The 13,171-nt window shown below is 44.6% G+C and overlaps 1 protein-coding gene across 2 annotated transcripts in view; it reads right to left on the bottom strand.

Moving 5' to 3' along the window:
• ARHGAP9 (Rho GTPase activating protein 9) overlaps positions 1–10,207 on the bottom strand; it is a 203,521-nt gene extending 193,314 nt beyond the window's left edge. The window contains exon 1 of one of the 2 annotated variants that reach the window (XM_040340918.1): positions 10,000–10,207. The gene's annotated coding sequence lies outside the window, so the exon portion shown is untranslated. The remainder of the gene's footprint in view (positions 1–9,999) is intronic. The other variant, XM_040340919.1, reaches the window with a different exon arrangement.
• Between the last annotated feature and the right edge of the window lie 2,964 nt (positions 10,208–13,171).

The following is a 13,171-nucleotide window of genomic DNA, read 5'->3' as shown; positions in this document are numbered from 1 at the left end:
CCTTCGGTCCAAAATTTTAAAACATGCTTCAAAACCAAACCAATGGACCGCTGCCCGATCGGACCAAACCGATGGTTAGTACAGAAAAGCATCAGTTCAAAACCCGTGCATGCTCAGAATCAAGTCGACGCATGCTTGGAAGCATTGAACTTCGTTTTTTTCAGCACGACGTGTGTTTTACGTCACCGCGTTTTGACCCGATTGGATTTTGAACTGATGGTGTGTACGCACATCAGACCATCAGGCCACTTCAGCAGTAAACCGATGAAAACGGTCCGTCGGACCATTCTCATCGGTTTTGTCCAACCGTGTGTACAGGTCCTAAGAGTTTTTTAAGACACGTAGGCATTATCCAACCATGTTCAGAAATCTATTTCTGCAGCTAAGTCCCTAAACAAGAATGGCTGCCTTGAGTGCCATTTCTGAATTACACAGTAGAAAATATAATCAGCGCAATAAAACACATAAAACAAGCAGCTGAACACTGGGATTCAATTAATAAAATTCCTAAGGGTAAATGTAAAATAGATAGTGCAGCGCTTAAAAGTCCAAAAATAGAAAGTCCAAAATGAATCTTTTCTAAAGTGACTGGTGATGAGTAGAAATCATGCAGGTGCTGTAGCGTGAAAATAAGAAGAGACACCTCCACCAACGGTAGTAATGGCCGCTCACCTCACAGCTATGACCCTCTGTTAGATAAGGTCATAAACAGCATTCCCATAAGGGTATCTCCAAAAGGAAATCCAGCAATGATACAAATATTAGAAGGCAATGGTCTCCAAAGCAAGGTCAGCAATCGAGCATCAGATAATGACGGGCTCTCATTCTCTCTCCTCTTCTATGGTACATAATGAGAGCCCGTCATTATCTGATGCTCGATTGCTGACCTTGCTTTGGAGACCATTGCCTTCTAATATTTGTATCATTGCTGGATTTCCTTTTGGAGATACCCTTATGGGAATGCTGTTTATGACCTTATCTAACAGAGGGTCATAGCTGTGAGGTGAGCGGCCATTACTACCGTTGGTGGAGGTGTCTCTTCTTATTTTCACGCTACAGCACCTGCATGATTTCTACCCATTTCTGAATTAGCCTATGCAAGTGCATTTTCACTGCAATTTCAAGTGCACTTTGCACTTGTAGTTTGCACTTGTAGTTTGCACTTGTAGTGCAAACGTGGATTTGCCTTTAGTAAATAACCCCCAATGTGATTTTTTTTTTTCAGAGCTCAGATTATTTATTAAACCATAATCTTCTATCTCTGTTTTGGTTATTTCAGTTTCATCAATTTGCACACTACACTATAGTTCCTCTAAGTACACAATTACATGCACAGCAGTGCCATACCAGGCTCAAGGCATTGTGTACAGAAAGAAGTCATTGTTGAGCCCGTTGTAAAAGTACAGCTGACATTAACTCCTTCACTAGATGTTTCCTCTAGTAAGGATGATGAGTTTTGTCAGGGTTGCCTCCACCCACACTCCTTCCGTTTACGGTTCATTGCACTGACAGTGAACTAGCAATGAGTCTAGCTTTGCAGCTTTTACTGATAAAGGATGTACAGTGCTTTGATGTACAGAGAAATCATCAGGGGATCCTGTTCTTATTAGTATATGCTCATAAATGAGAAGAGTTGGCTTTTTAGCAAAATGTGACAGGTTGTCTTAAAAAAGAAACAGAATCGTTACTGGTGCAATCATCTTGCCCGAGTAAAAATGGGAGTCCCTTTGCATACAAATCTAGCTTTCCGTTAGCCTATGCACTAGCGTTTATCAGCATTGCTGAATATGTACCCTTATATAAATTCTGGTGCATATCAAGTACCAAAAAAGTGACACATGTTTACTCATTGGTCATTTTTTCTAAATTGTATGTAATTATTTTAACCACTTAAAGACTGGAAGGATTTGCCTCCTTAATGCCCAGGCCATTTTTTGCGATACGGCACTATGTCGCTTTAACTGACAATTGCAAGGCTTTTTTTCCCCACAAATAGAGCTTTCTTTTGGTGGTATTTGAACGTCTCTGCATTTTTTTCTTTTGTTTCCCCGCTATAAACCAAAAAGACCAACAATTTAAAAAAAGAAATTATATTTTTACATTTTTGCTATAATAATTACCCCCCCCCCAAAAATGAAAGTAACAAAAACAAATTTCTTTATCAGTTTAGGTGGATATGTATTCTTATACATAATTTTTAGACTGCGGACAGATCGGACACTTTTGACACTTTTTTGGGACCACTGACATTTATACAGCGATTAGAGCTAAAAATAGCCACTGATTACTGTATAAATGTCACGGGCAGGGAAGAAGTTAAAGAGGAGTTCCACCCAAATTTGGAACTTCCTCTTAACCCACTCCTCTCCCCCTTGCATGCCACATTTGGCATGTAATTTTTTTGGGCGGGGGTGGGGGCTTCAGGAAGAGTGGGACTTCCTGTCCCACTTCCTCCTTCCTGTAGGCGATTAAGCTTCATCGCCTTAAGGAAGGGGCTGCTGTAGGCAATCGCCTAGGACACGTCACAGGTCCTAGGCGATCTCCTGGCCAATTACACGGCGAAGCGCCGCTCGCGCATGCGCAGTGCCACTCGCGCATGCGCAGTGGGTGCCCGGCCGTGAAGCCGAAAGTTGTCACGGCCGGGTGCCCACACTGAGAATGAAGACGCCGGCCGGGGAGGGGGGTAGAGGAGCGGAGCCCCGGCCGGCACATCGCTGGATCGCTGGAGCAGGTAAGTGTCTGTTTATTAAAAGCCAGCAGCTACACTTTTTGTTGCTGCTGACTTTTAATAAACATACAAATTGGCTGGAACTCCCCTTTAACACTAGGGGGCGATCAAGGGGTTAAGTGTTCCCTAGGGAGGTGTTTCTAATTGTGGGGGCAGTCTAGTGACTGGAGAAGGAGACAGATTGCTTTTCCTAATCACTAGGAACAGACGATCTGTCTATCCTCCCCTGCCAGAACGGGGATCTGCCTGTGTACATCCCCATTCTGTCTCTCTCAGGAGCGATCGTGGGTGGCCGGCGGACATCGGCCGACATACCATGATGACGATTCGCCCAGGAGAGCCAACCTGCCGCAGTATAACTGTGGCGGCTGGTCTTTAAGTGGTTAGAGAAACAATCAACTACTGTATGTTTCTTAAGGTAACATGTACTGACAAATATTTATAGGTTCTGTTGGCCTCACTGAAAATACTTATTGTCTGGCCGTCACTCTAATCCCCTAGCCTCAATAATATCTAAGTGATTTATGCATCACATATACTGTATGTAAAACAGCTTTCACTTCCTTTTTTACAGACAGCTAACACTTCAGGAGCAGATCAGCAATTGTATTAAATACATGTTGCCATAGCAGCTTTAGTAAAGAAATCAGTACTCATTTGGCTATTAAACTGACAGCATGTACAAGCAGCTACATGCGAGAGGACTCATTACTTGGCAAGGAAGGACTCTAGGAAGTACGTTGTATAAAACACATTCTAGGTTCTAAAGACAAACTTTTAATTATTTTAAAAAATATATATATATATTTAATCAGCGTATAGCACTTGGTCCTGTTCGGATCGGTGGCCCCATCAGAGGTTAAAAGCCCTTCTTTTTCAGCTGTGACTCCACCTCTTAAACTTAAAGTGGAGGTTCACCCTAAAAACTAATTTTTAACATTAGAGCCAGCATACTAAGTACATTTACTTTTGGCAGGTCATTTTTTTTTCTCTCTGACATACCTTTATATCCTGATTTTGTCCAGGGCTTCCGCATTCTGATGACTCCGGGACTGGGCGTTCCTATCCTTCGGTTCGATGATTAACGGCTTGTGAAACAGGTCCCCTGTCGCACAACACGCGTCACCAGATTCCCAGAGATAGCCGAGCTGCGAGTCGGCACTATATGGCGCCTGCGCCCGCCGTGTAGAGCTGACTGCGCAGGCGCCGTATAGTGCCGACTCGCAGCTTGGCTATTTCCGGAAATCTGTTGACACGCGTTGTGCGACAGGGGACCTGTTTCACAAGCCGTCAATCATCGAACCGAAGGATAGGAACGCCCAGTCCCGCAGTCATCGGAACCCGGAAGCCCTGGACAAAATCAGGATATAAAGGTATGTACAGAAAAAAAGTGACCTCCCGAAAATAAATGTCCTTAGTATCATTAGTATGCTAGATCTAATTTTAAAAAGTTTTTTTTTGGGTGAACCCCCGCTTTAAATTCTGGGTGTTCCTGTGAAGGGAGGTACAGCCAGAGCTAATCCCTGCCCCTATCTTAAATGACTGTTCTTTAGCTATTATGATTACTCCACGAAACGTATTCCAACAGGACCAAGTGCTACATGCAGTGACAGTGTTTTCCCTATAGTTACCTTCTAAGAAATCTACTTTTGTTTGGTGTTTTCTTTGTGGTAGACTCATGATATCATCCCCAGGTGCATGTAATACCTGCTGATCCCTAAAGGTCACCATAGGGTTCTTCGTCACCTGTTTAGTTTGTGTGTCGTACCTTTGCACTGATCTTGGTATGACAGCAAGAGTAGCAGCCCAGTAAATATGTATTTTGATCAACAACAAAATTCTCTTGTAAAGAGAAGGTAACCAAAAATGTGTGATTTTTTTAAATTCAGTACAGAAAATGAAACCTACATCTGAACTAAATACAGTGGAACCTCGGTTTAAGAGTAACTTGGTTTCAGAGCGTTTTGATTAGCTAGCAACTTTTAAAAAAAACTTCTGTCTCGGTTTGCAAGTGTTGACTCACAAGACGAGCAGAATTCAAGCTAAATAGGCCTGCAGTACCTCATTTGACCTGAGGTAGGGGGGCGCAGAAGCCGAGCAGAGCCGAAAATAGGCCTACAGTACCTCATTTGGCCTGAGGGAGGGGGGCGCAGAAGCCGAGCAGAGCCGAAAATAGGCCTGCAGTACCTCATTTGGCCTGAGGTAGGGCGGCGCAGGAGCCGAGAAAAGCCGAACATGGGCCTGCAGTACCTCATTCGGCCTGAGGTACGGGGGCGCAGGAAACGAGCCGAAGTGTCCTTGGGCCTTTTCGGCAGTTTTTGGCGCACTCTGGCGCCCCCCACCTCTGGCCGCATTCGGTATTGCATCCCATTGAAGTCAATGTGGAATTAGTTATTTTAATTTCCATTGACTTCAATGGGAAAACTCGCTTTGATATGCAAGTACTTTGGATTACGAGCATACTCCTGAAACGGATTATGCTCGTAATCCGAGGTTCAACTGTAGTACACCTGACTTTTACACTATAGTATCTGGCCTCAATAACCCTTTTTTCACAAAGTTTCTAGATCAATTTTTGGATTGTTTAAAACATTTATTCAATAAAAATGGTGCCTCTTGAATACAACTGCTTTTATTTTTTATTATGACTCAGACAATGATCAGGTCACAATTTAGGAGCTATTCATGCAGAAATACCTCCTGAAGCTTGCGTGAACTAGGCCTTAGCATTTCAAACACATTTTGATCTCTTCCATTGTAAGATCTAATTAACAGGGCTCTCTGATTCCTACTGTATTAAAGTGTATTGTAGTTGTACTGTCTAGCCTCAAGTTGTAAAGAGCTGCGTAAACTGTCGGCACTATATAAATCCTGTATAATAATAATAATAATAATAAGTGACTTTGTACATGTGACTTCAAGATGTAGTTATATAGACCAGTTATCTGTTCATTTACACCTTTCTACTAATTTATACATAAATTAGAGAGAACTGCAGAGGCAGCCATTGTTGATCTCTAATCTCTGACTGTTGTGCTGATCCTCTGACTTCAATACTTTCAGGCTGAGTGTAAATTTGGAAAGCCAGAGAAAAGTCCTTGGCCCGGATTCAAAGAGATTTGCGCTTTATTTGCGGAGGCGCAGGGCACTATTTTGCCCTGCGCCCCCGCAAATTTGCTCCGCTGCCCTCGATTCACGGAGCAGTAGCTCCGTAAATTGCGAGGGCGCGCCGGCAAAATTGCCCGGCGCTAGAGCACGCAATTTAAATGATCCCGTAGGGGGCGGGAATCATTTAAATTAGGCACGCTCCCGCGCCGAGCGTAGAGCGCATGCTCCGTCGGGAAACTTTCCCGACGTGCATTGCGGCAAATGACGTCGCAAGGACGTAATTTGCTTCCAAGTGAACGTGCATGGCGTCCAGCGCCATTCACGAATCACTTACGCAAACGACGTGAAATTCAAATTTCGCGACGCGGGAATGACGGGTATACTTTAGCATCGGCTGTCCCTACTTTTAGAAGGGGCAGCCTTACGCTAAACACGCCGTACGGAAACGACGTAACTTGCAAACGCAGGGCTTGCGCAACATTGTGAATCGGTGTTAGTATGCAATTTGCATACTATACACTGAGCACAATGGGAGCGCCCCCTAGCGGTCATCGCAAGAATGCAGCCTAAAATATGCGTGGCATAACAGCCTTATGCCACGCAGATTTTAGGCTGCAGTCGGCGTTACGATGTTCCTGAATCAGGAGCATTCGTAACGCCGGAGCAAGTAAGCAATTGCGCTGTGTAACCTATGGTTACACAGGCGCAATTGCTACTTGAATCTGGGCCCTTATCTGTAAACATGTTCCAGGTAAATGGTTTAAGGTACCCTTTTAACAGCTAGACAGGGACAGGAAGAGGGTCCTTTTATCAGGTAGACAACTAGCATTTTTCAGGAGAGGTCTGCAATAGTTTCCTCTAAAGTATATCTAACGTCAAAACATTATTTTAGTTTCAGATAAATAGCCAGATTCACAAAGAGTTACGCTGGCGTATCAGTAGATACGCCGTCGTAACTCGGAATCAAAGCCGTCGTATGTTTAAGTGTATGCTCAAACTGAGATACACTTAAACCTAGCTAAGATACGACGGCCTGCGCCGTCGTATCTTAGCTGTCTAGTTCCGCCGGCCGCTAGGAGCGTGAACGCTGATTTACGGTAGAATGCGTAAATCAGCGAGATACGCCGATTCACGTACGTACAAGTGCCCGTCGCAGAAAAGATACGCCGTTTACGTAAGGCGATTCCCGGCGTAAAGTTAGTCGAACAAATAGCTGGCCTGGTCAATGTTAAGTATGGCCGGCATTCCCGCGTTTAAATTTATAAAATGTACCTTGTTTGCGTAAGTCGTCCGTGAATGGGGCTGGACGTCATTTACGTTCACGTCGAAACCAATACATCCTTGCGGCGTACTTTGGAGCAATGCACAGCATGCGCTGTTCGTAAAAAAACGTCAATCACGTCGGGTCACAAGTAATTTACATAAAACACGCCCCCTCATCCTCATTTGAATTAGGCGCACTTAGGCCGGCCCATTTACGCTACGCCGCCGTAACTTAGGAGGCAAGTGCTTTGTGAATGCCTCTCTGACTTACGGTGGCGTAGCGTAAATACGATACGCTACGCCGCCTCAAAGATGCGCCCGGCTACCTGAATCCAGCTAAAAGTGTTTTGGGGTTAGAGCCTCTATCAAGGTTTTACTGCTGTCTGTGTTCCTGCTGGAGAAATTCTTCCTCTCTATTTGCCCTAATATCCAACCTCATTGGAGCTAAATCCCAAATTTTGAGGTGTCACCAGAACAGGAACAGACGTTAAGTTTTCCGTTGGGGATACTTTCTCCAGTGGCAGGGATTTGGAGAAATGTCCAGATTTCCCATTAGTCCCTGTTGTATCTACAGGACAGGAGGTGAAGGTAAAGATTTCAAACATGTCACAGTTAACAACAAAAAAATTATTTGTCGAAAACCTGTAGTAACGCATCCAAAATCAACTTTCAGCAGTTTAACCACTTAAGCCCCAGGCCAGGTTTTGCGATTCGGCACTGCGTCGCTTTAACAGACAATTGCGCGGTCGTGCGACGTGGCTCCCAAACAAAATTGGCGTCCTTTTTTCCCCACAAACAGAGCTTTCTTTTGGTGGTATTTGATCACCTCTGCGGTTTTTATTTTTTGCGCTATAAACAAAAATAGGGCGACAATTTTGAAAAAAATGCAATATTTTTTCCTTTTTGCTATAATAAATATCCCCCAAAAACATATATATATAAAAAAAAAAATTCATCAGTTTAGGCCGATACGTATTCTTCTACCTATTTTTGGTAAAAAAAATTGCAATAAGCGTTTATCGATTGGTTTGCGCAAAATTTATAGCGTTTACAAAATAGGGGATAGTTTTATTGCATTTTTATTAATTTTTTTTTTTACTACTAATGGCGGCGATCAGCGATTTTTTTCGTGACTGCAACATTATGGCGGACCCTTCGGACAATTTTGACACATTTTTGGGACCATTGTCATTTTCACAGCAAAAAATGCATTTAAATTGCATTCTTTATTGTGAAAATGACAGTTGCAGTTTGGGAGTTAACCACAGGGGGCGCTGTAGGAGTTAGGGTTCACCTAGTGTGTGTTTACAACTGTAGGGGGGTGTGGCTGTAGGACTGATGTCATCGATCGAGTCTCCCTATAAAAGGGATCACTCGATCGATGCAGCCGCCACAGTGAAGCACGGGGAAGCCGTGTTTACATACGGCTCTCCCCGTTTTTCAGCTCCGGGGAGCGATTCGCGAGGGGGCGGCTATAAACGAATAGCCGCGCCGTCGTCCCGGATCGCTCCCTGCGGGTATCCGACCGCCGCATGTAGCGGGGGGGGGTCGGACCAACGACCCGCGGAAAGGCAGGGACGCCCATATGCCTGTACGTGCCATTCTGTGGACGTACATATACATGCGGCGGTCGGCAAGTGGTTAAATACTGCATGCCACTAAAAGTCAATTCTAACTGAAATATTTTGTATACAGGCGGTCCCCTACTTACAAACGACTTCTACTTACAAACAGAGGGAGACAACAGGAAGTGAGAGGAAATCTACCCCTAGGAAGGGGAATTCACTCCTGTAAGGCCCCATACACACGATAGAATCCATCCGCTGAAAAATCCCAGCGAATGGGTTTCAGCGGATAGATCCTATGGTGTGTACACTCCAGCGGATCTGTTTCCGCGGATATTTATCCCCTGGGATGGATTTCCAGCGGATAAATATTTGATGACATGCTATCAAATCTATCCGCTGGAATCCATCCCAACGGATGGATCCGCTGGTCTGTACAGACTCACCGGATCCATCCGTCCGAAGGGATCCCCCGCAATGCGTCGTAATGATTCGACGCATGCGTGTAATTCCTTATATGACAGCGTCGCGCACGTCGCCGCGTCATAATCGCGGCGACGGCGCGACACGTCATCGCCAGAGGATTTCGGCGCGGATTTCGATTCGATGGTGAGTACACTCCATCGGATGGAAATCCGTGCAAATCCTCGAGAGGATTTATCCGCGGATACGGTCCGCTGGACCGTATCCGCGGATAAATCCTCTCGTGTGTATGGGGCCTTAGAGTTATTATGGGAAAAAGGTGTCTTCACTGATGCTTTATCACCAGTCCATGTTTCCCTAACAACCCATCATTTACAAAATTCAATTGTCATTGGGACAGAAAGTGAGGTGAAATCTTCTGAACAGGGGCACAGACAGCAAAACAAATGTTACAGAGGAGCTAACCCTTCCCTATGCTATCCAAAATGGAGCTACACTTAAAAAATGTACCTGTTTCGACTTACAAACAGATTCAACTTAAGAACAAACCTACAGTCCCTATCTTGTTTGTAACCCAGGGACCGCCTGTAATGTCAATGTAGAATGAAAATGGCATTATTTGCCCATATACAGTGTATGGAAAAACACAGATTATATATTGTTTGTTTAAAGGAGGGAGAAAAAAAAATCACATCCCATTGAACAGTAAAATAGAGAAGTCATACAAGAGGATTTATCGTTAGAGTTGCGAATAACTATTGTAGTATACCGTACTACTCTTATCTCCTAATTAGGATGTTCTATAGATCTTTGTTAAAATAAGCTCAGCTGTGCAGTAACTATTCAGTTACTTACAACTTGATACCATCCCCAGCCCCTAGATTTGTAAGGTACTAGATGTTTGTCACTTACCAAGTTAAGCCAGAGAGAGAGAGAGGAAGTATAATGCGTCAACACAAGATGATTTTCATGGTTGCCCTTTTCGGTAGATCTCCAGTGAAATACGGTGGAGGAACAGTGCTTTCTGTGTGTGCGTGGCTTAGGTTTTCACAGCAGATCTCACCACCAGGCACGAAGAGGAAAGAACACACTCTGTATATGAGAGATAGGCTTCTGTGAAGTGACAATCATCACCACTTCCTGTCTGTAATATAGTCTCTCTTTGCTTCTGCTGTACTTATAAGTTCATCACCCACACCCTTTCTAAAATTCACCTGCAACCCCAACACATATTTTTTTTCTTTTTACTTACAGAGTTAGTGTCAAATGCTAAAGCCAGGAGCTTACATTAAAATACACCATCACCATAAAAGAGGGTTTAAGCTACACGATAAAAGTATACACATACATGTAATATAAAATTAGTACGGCACTACTCTATCATGTTTTGGGGGTAGGTTAACCATCCAACTTTTAACTGCTGGTGACATACCTCCCAACATTTTTAAAATCCACTGCGGGACATTTGTTGAGCGGGGGGGTTAAGCCGAATTTAAGTTGTTGAGCAGGGGGGAGCCAAATTTAAGTTGTTGAGCGGGGGGCCGCGCATTAAGGTTGAGCGAGGGGGATGCCACTCACATGTGCTCTCTTTCCTTCATCGTCTACACACCACACACCGCTCCGGTTAAACCCCTGTTCGCATTAAAGTTGTTGAGGGGGGGTGACACTGACCTGCTGATGAGTCCAGTCCATGCTGCAGTGTACCGTGTGGTTAGAGTGCAGAAGCCGCTGTCATCATCCCCATGGCTCCACGATCATTCCCTGTTCGAAGCGAGAAAGGTCCTTGTCTGTAGCTGCATTAGGCCACCGGGTGGCGGACCGCGGGAGCTGGAGAAGTGGAAAAGGTGGGTGGAGCCAGGGTATCACTGACACGGCCTCGCTCTGGAAGTCTCTGTGTGTGAGTCATGTGTGGTGTGACGTCACTGGTTGTTAGACGCCAAGCGGGGGGCCCTAGCAACCAGTGATCAGTTAGGGTGGCTGAAACTCTGGTGTGTGTCAGGGAACCGCAGCCCAAATGTGGAACACTGCAGCACCTCGCGGGATAACTTAGGATATCTGGTGACCAGACGTCACTCACTTGTTCTGGCACTGGGCTGCGGGAATTTAGCCCTGATCGCGGGACAGCGGGACTTACTGCAAATCGCGGGAAATTCCCGCGGAATCCGGGACAGTTGGGAGGTATGCTGGTGATCCACTAGTCAGATTTCCTTAATATACTTCTTAAGTCTGCTCCACACTCCCTATGATATTTGTCCTTCAGGTGTACCTGAGAAAGTCTTATTTTCTATTAATCTACTTCTCAACTCTGCTCTGTACGCTCTGATAGTATTTCTCCTTCTGGTGTACCTGAGAAAGTCTTATTTTCTATTAAAGGAGTTGTAAAGGATTTTTTTTTTTTTTTGCTGAAATGACTGTTTACAGGGTATAGAGACATAATAGTTAACTGATTCCTTTTAAAATTGATTAAAAATAGATAAAAATCAATCATATAATGTACCTCTAGTTTCGTTTTTGCATCTATCTTCGTTTTTGCATCTAGTTTCGTTTTTGCATGTTATCCTGCCTCTGTGCTATACAGAGCCATAGAGCAGTGATGGTTTGGAAAATGAAACTAGAATCTCCCAGTACTGTGGTCATCAGGAAAGAGACAACCTGGAAGTGTCCAGAACAGAGAAGAATTACAACAACATCAGAGCAAAAATGAACAATGAGGACATGAAACCAGGACTGCATTAAGGTAAAGGAAGCTATTTAGCTAAAAAAAAAAATTCCTTTAGTGACCCTTTAATCTACTTCTCAACTCTGCTCCGTACGCTCTGATAGTATTTCTCCTTCTGGTGTACCTGAGAAAGTCAAATTTTCTATCATATAAATATTATTTCAGAAAGTGAAAATTATCCCGGTAATGAAAATGGGAAGATCTATGAACTGTAGGATATAATTAATGTGCAGCTTAGTCGTACAATACTTGAAATGTGTTGGTTCTAGTGAGTTAGCGGCTGGCCCAGACTGGGGGAAAGAGTTATCTGTTGTAAGCTCAGATCCTAGGCTTTTTGGTCCTAGCCAGCCCACCTGTGCTATAAAATGGGGGAAGGCTGAGGTCCAAGGGGCCTTTGGCAGCCAATTTGGTTGGTTCTGTTCCTGCTGACGGCTCTTGGTTGGAGGGACTGCTGTGGCTTGCAGTCCTCTAAAGACACTGGACCATGGAGAATGCCAACATGGACTATCACCTCATGGTGGTATGCCTGGGCAGCCACACTATAGTAGTTAGATTAGGGACAAGGATGTTGTTCATATTGAACTGTTATGTTGCAAGCTGTTCAGTAAAGTCACATTAACTGTTCTGAATCTGGTCTGAAGTTATTCAAAGGGGTGCATGTTGGTTCTGGCGTATCTAAAATAATCTGGGTCTGTAAAGCAGTACGGGGTAAGAAGTAACACCACTACAAAAGGGTTAACTTGGCAAGAAAAGGGAAAGGAGTGCAGTTGTTAAGAGTAACCAAGTACAAGTTCAAGACACAAAGCAACCAGTTGTTTGGCTTGGTACCTGGTAGTAAGGGGTTGATGTCCTGGCTCCCTCCCTAGCCGTTGGTATCTGATAGCAACCGGATCGGAACTCGCGTTACAGAGATTCATGGCCTGGTCATGAGGTACAGAAAGTGAAGAAGTTATTAAGTGCATGTATGAGGTCCATGCTAGGTGCATGGTGGGACCACATTCTGTTGCCGTGAGGTACCCAGAGGCAGTGCCGATCCTGACCTCCCTGGGGCCCTAAGCAAAATGACATGTCACATTAAAGTTGAGAAGCGGGGGGGCTCTGTCGAGAGTGACATGTCACCATTAAAGATTAAAGTTGGGGAGCTGGGGGAGGGGGTGTTCTGCTATCAGAAATTACATCTTACATTAAAGTGAGAAGCGGGGGGTCTTACCTCTTCTCCCATGCAGCCAGCAAGTTGAGAAGCGGGACAAGGGGCCAAAAATTACTTCTCACCAGGCGGGGCCTCTAGTAATTTGGGGGGCCCCTTGCAGATTTGCGGGGCCCTAAGTGGCTTGCATAGTGAGCCTATAGAGCGGATCAGCCCTG

The sequence above is a fragment of the Rana temporaria genome, chromosome 2, assembly GCF_905171775.1.
Source record: "Rana temporaria chromosome 2, aRanTem1.1, whole genome shotgun sequence".
Taxonomy (NCBI): domain Eukaryota; kingdom Metazoa; phylum Chordata; class Amphibia; order Anura; family Ranidae; genus Rana; species Rana temporaria.
The sequence above is the reverse complement of the archived record's forward strand: the minus strand, read 5'-3'. Positions and strand labels throughout refer to the sequence as shown.